Below are 6,000 nucleotides of genomic sequence, written 5' to 3'. Positions count from 1 at the left end.
CTTCAGTACACTAGGTACGACATCTATATGAAATAATCGAAAAGATTTCTCTGGTGTACAGAAGAAATCTTTTCCGTAGCGGCCGTGACCATGTGAATTCAAAGTCTTGATAAAAGACTATGAAACGACAAAAGATACCTCTTTGTATCACAGATTTGTCTACAAAGCCACGTTATTCGCTACGCATTCCTCAATAACGGAGAAACCGTGATAATAGGAAAGAACGGCGATTGCATTTTATTACACTTCGACCACCACCGGTATTCTACACGACGTGTTTCGCAGGTTATGTCAACCGCTCGTCAGGAACACCTAGGTGAGTGGTCGAAGAGGAATAAAATGCATGAGGCCTTCCTGGTAATAATAAAATACCAGACTTCAGTACACTAGGTACGACATCTATATGAAATAATCGAAAAGATTTCTCTGGTGTACAGAAGAAATCTTTTCCGTAGCGGCCGTGACCATGTGAATTCAAAGTCTTGATAAAAGACTATGAAACGACAAAAGATACCTCTTTGTATCACAGATTTGTCTACAAAGCCACGTTATTCGCTACGCATTCCTCAATAACGGAGAAACCGTGATAATAGGAAAGAACGGCGATTGCATTTTATTACACTTCGACCACCACCGGTATTCTACACGACGTGTTTCGCAGGTTATGTCAACCGCTCGTCAGGAACACCTAGGTGAGTGGTCGAAGAGGAATAAAATGCATGAGGCCTTCCTGGTAATAATAAAATACCAGACTTCAGTACACTAGGTACGACATCTATATGAAATAATCGAAAAGATTTCTCTGGTGTACAGAAGAAATCTTTTCCGTAGCGGCCGTGACCATGTGAATTCAAAGTCTTGATAAAAGACTATGAAACGACAAAAGATACCTCTTTGTATCACAGATTTGTCTACAAAGCCACGTTATTCGCTACGCATTCCTCAATAACGGAGAAACCGTGATAATAGGAAAGAACGGCGATTGCATTTTATTACACTTCGACCACCACCGGTATTCTACACGACGTGTTTCGCAGGTTATGTCAACCGCTCGTCAGGAACACCTAGGTGAGTGGTCGAAGAGGAATAAAATGCATGAGGCCTTCCTGGTAATAATAAAATACCAGACTTCAGTACACTAGGTACGACATCTATATGAAATAATCGAAAAGATTTCTCTGGTGTACAGAAGAAATCTTTTCCGTAGCGGCCGTGACCATGTGAATTCAAAGTCTTGATAAAAGACTATGAAACGACAAAAGATACCTCTTTGTATCACAGATTTGTCTACAAAGCCACGTTATTCGCTACGCATTCCTCAATAACGGAGAAACCGTGATAATAGGAAAGAACGGCGATTGCATTTTATTACACTTCGACCACCACCGGTATTCTACACGACGTGTTTCGCAGGTTATGTCAACCGCTCGTCAGGAACACCTAGGTGAGTGGTCGAAGAGGAATAAAATGCATGAGGCCTTCCTGGTAATAATAAAATACCAGACTTCAGTACACTAGGTACGACATCTATATGAAATAATCGAAAAGATTTCTCTGGTGTACAGAAGAAATCTTTTCCGTAGCGGCCGTGACCATGTGAATTCAAAGTCTTGATAAAAGACTATGAAACGACAAAAGATACCTCTTTGTATCACAGATTTGTCTACAAAGCCACGTTATTCGCTACGCATTCCTCAATAACGGAGAAACCGTGATAATAGGAAAGAACGGCGATTGCATTTTATTACACTTCGACCACCACCGGTATTCTACACGACGTGTTTCGCAGGTTATGTCAACCGCTCGTCAGGAACACCTAGGTGAGTGGTCGAAGAGGAATAAAATGCATGAGGCCTTCCTGGTAATAATAAAATACCAGACTTCAGTACACTAGGTACGACATCTATATGAAATAATCGAAAAGATTTCTCTGGTGTACAGAAGAAATCTTTTCCGTAGCGGCCGTGACCATGTGAATTCAAAGTCTTGATAAAAGACTATGAAACGACAAAAGATACCTCTTTGTATCACAGATTTGTCTACAAAGCCACGTTATTCGCTACGCATTCCTCAATAACGGAGAAACCGTGATAATAGGAAAGAACGGCGATTGCATTTTATTACACTTCGACCACCACCGGTATTCTACACGACGTGTTTCGCAGGTTATGTCAACCGCTTCATGCATTTTATTCCTCTTCGACCACTCACCTAGGTGTTCCTGACGAGCGGTTGACATAACCTGCGAAACACGTCGTGTAGAATACCGGTGGTGGTCGAAGTGTAATAAAATGCAATCGCCGTTCTTTCCTATTATCACGGTTTCTCCGTTATTGAGGAATGCGTAGCGAATAACGTGGCTTTGTAGACAAATCTGTGATACAAAGAGGTATCTTTTGTCGTTTCATAGTCTTTTATCAAGACTTTGAATTCACATGGTCACGGCCGCTACGGAAAAGATTTCTTCTGTACACCAGAGAAATCTTTTCGATTATTTCATATATATATATATATATATATATATATATATATATATATATATATATATATATATATATATATATATATAAAACAAGGTTGAAATATTGGGGTAGCAGCAATCTCAAAGAAAACTCTTTATAATAATTCCAAGCTTTCGATAATGTTTATTATCATCTTCAGGGAAACTACAAATATAAATATATTGTTATATTTCTATTTGATATGAAAATTAAAATTTGATAATTATAGACAAAATTCAATTTAATATAAAATATTTTCAATTTTCTCAACCACGGGCATATAAATTTAGAACAACCTGTATACAACAAATTGTTATATTTAATTTTAAGAAGTGATTAAATAAGACTCAAGTGAAATCGATAATAGGTAATTATGTTTGTTCGCGGAAGGATCGATCATTAGCCGATGCTAAATAAGACTAAGTGGAAATAGAGAATAGGTCATTAAAATTTGTATATAGTAGAAAGTAATTTTAGAATGGGAATTAACTGTTTTCTTTGAAATCCATTAAGCATATTTAGAAAGTTTAAAAATTGGTTTTGAGGAATACTGCGAATGAGAGTTGGTGGTGGAATTTTGATTTGTGAATCTGGAAGGGATATTTAGAAAGTAGGGGAATGAATGACAAATAGAGAGCAGAATGATTTGAGCTGTCGAGAAGTAAAGTCGAGTAGTAGACGGTAGTGTTCGAGGAGTGAGAAAGCCGGTGTAGTTCCGTGAGTGTGGAGTATTTATCGTGGAACGAGAAGTAGGCCAGGTCGAGAGTAAAAGAACCTCCTTGAGCCCAGAGTGTCCCGGTAGCTGATAGCAGTTTCGAAAAAGGTAGAACACAGCATCACGACAAAAGCAGGAACGAGAGCTATTCGAGCTAGTTTTTCAAAGGAGAACATCACTGGAAGCCAGGACGAGGTTTGATCGCAGCCAAGGATAGCAGGAAAGGGTCTTGTGTGAGGACATTTTCAGTTCACCAGGAAAAGGTCAGTCTCATTTGTTTGGACATGAATGTATGGGTTTTCGTATTAAATTCCACATAAAAAATTGAATAACATAATCAATAATATCAGAAAAGCTTCATCAAACTTAAATAGAGTTGTTCCTAATAACTCCTAATAGTTAAATGTTAATAAAAACTTTCAATTGAAAACCAAAAGGAAATAAGATTCCCATTTGTAAATGTTATGTTTAAGAATAATAAGAAATAGCAAATATTAAGCATTGATTGCCTTTTTAAATAAAATAAAAAATATTTTGATTATAATTGTAACCCATATGTGTATTTTTTTTACTCTTTTCTTTTCTATCCCGATTAGGAACCATTAAGAAATATTTAGAAGCCACGGAAGTAAGTAATTAATTTATAATTCGCCCTGAGATTGAAAACATATTGATATGTGATCTGGTTAATTAATTAGATTAGTATTAATACATTGATTAAATTAAGTAACATATAAGAATATTATCTCATATCAATAATAAAGATCACAACAACTGTCGTCCAACGTGGAGGGCATTGTAAAGTATTTCTAGTGGCAAATTTGAAGGATAGAAAGAGTAAAGCCGGTATTTGAAAATTTATATGCCTGTGGTAAAAAGTGAGATACTTACATTTGATAACATAAAATTTTAGATCTCTTTAGGTACAAATTTTACATAACTGATTTAATATTTTATTTTTACGATATTACATTTGATATATTTATTGACAATTTATAATATTTGGGTGAGAAAAAGTCGTCTTGGTAACATACTAGTAAAATTTCATATTTGGCGGGGACAGTACTTCTTGAAAACAAATGTCTGTGACAAGAAGCTAAAGCAAGGACAACAAAAAACAAAAAGAACATTCAGACCAAGAAGATATTTTAGACACGACAATCATGGCATCAGAACAGCAAGAATTATCAGGAATAGATAAACTATTACAACTGATGCAACTCCAGTCACAAAAACTGGATGACAATCAAAGAGAAACAAAACTAGCAATGGATGAAGCAAAAAGGACAATGGATAAAAATCAGGAGGAAACAAAACTAGCAATGGATGAAGCGAAAAGGACAATGGAGAAAAATCAGGAAGAAACATCAAAGAAAATGGATAAAGTGGAGAAAAAAATGGATGACAATCAACAGGAAACAAAACAAGCAATAGAAGAGAACAATAAGAAAATAGAGGAACGCATAGAAAAGTATGAAAAGGAAATAAAAGGATGTTTGACAACAATGAAAAACGAGATAGAACAGCAAGAAATGAAAATTAAGGATCACATGAAAGAACAAGAAATGAAAATTCAAAATAAAATAAAGGAGATAACGAATTGCCAGAAAAAAGAAATGGAAAGTTTGGAAAACAAGTTGCAAAACGCTATTCAAGCAGACATAGAAGAAGTGGAAAGAAAGATTGCGGAAATCAATACTCAACAAAATGTCGGAGAAAGAAGAGAAATGGTTATACATAGCACAGATGACGTGAAGATAAGGTTTGGCGGGGACGTAAGAAGATTACACCCAGTGCCGTTCATAAATAGCCTGAAAAAGAAAATACAGCACATCGGAAATTTCGAAACAGCAAAAGAAACTATCAGAAACCATCTCAAATATGAAGCAAGCCTATGGTTCGATAGCAAAGAAGAAGAATTCGGCAATTGGCAACAATTTGAACAAAAATTTTTGAATTATTTCTGGGGAAAGGTCCAACAATTGGAAATTAACAAGGAATTGCAAAATGGGAAATACAATGATAGGATGGGTGTATCAGAAAGGACATATGCTTTGCAAATTTACAATAATGCAAAACATTTACAATATAATTACTCATCGGAACAATTAGTCGAACTGATTGCAAGACATTTCGAGGAAACGCTGGAAGACCATATCACATTGCAAAACTACAAAGACATAGATAGTTTATGCCAATTCCTACAAATAAGAGAATCACGTCTAAGAGAAAGAAAATCAAGAAAGTCGCGAGAAGATTACAGGCCCCGAGAAACACAAGATTACAGAGATAGAAATCAAAATAGGAGGGACTATACAAGACGAGATTTTAATCCCAGAAGGGAAAACGAAAATAGAGACAACGGAAGAGGAAATTATGAACAAAGAAATAGGCAATGGAATGAGGATAGAAATCGAGAATACCAGAATAGAAACACCACACGCTCAAATCAAGAAAACAGAAATAATGGTAGACAAAATGAACAGGGATATCGAGAAAACCGAAACAGATCCGACAGACCAAGAGAAAATAGAAGAGAAATAAATAATACCCAGACAGATGAATATGACGGAGAGAGACATTATGACGAAAATATAAACAACGATGAGCAACCGGCGTCTTTTCACGACGGCGCTCACTAAAAACAAAAAAACAAACAGGAATCTTTTGTCACCCCAAGGAGTTTATTAAATTGGCAGGAAACAACGAAAAGAAAAATGGAATTAATTTAAAATTTGTGGATGGATTTATCAACGAGACACCAATTAAAATTATGATAGATAC

Source organism: Diabrotica virgifera, chromosome 7 (genome assembly GCF_917563875.1).
Source record: "Diabrotica virgifera virgifera chromosome 7, PGI_DIABVI_V3a".
Taxonomy (NCBI): domain Eukaryota; kingdom Metazoa; phylum Arthropoda; class Insecta; order Coleoptera; family Chrysomelidae; genus Diabrotica; species Diabrotica virgifera.
This window is presented reverse-complemented; position numbering follows the sequence as displayed.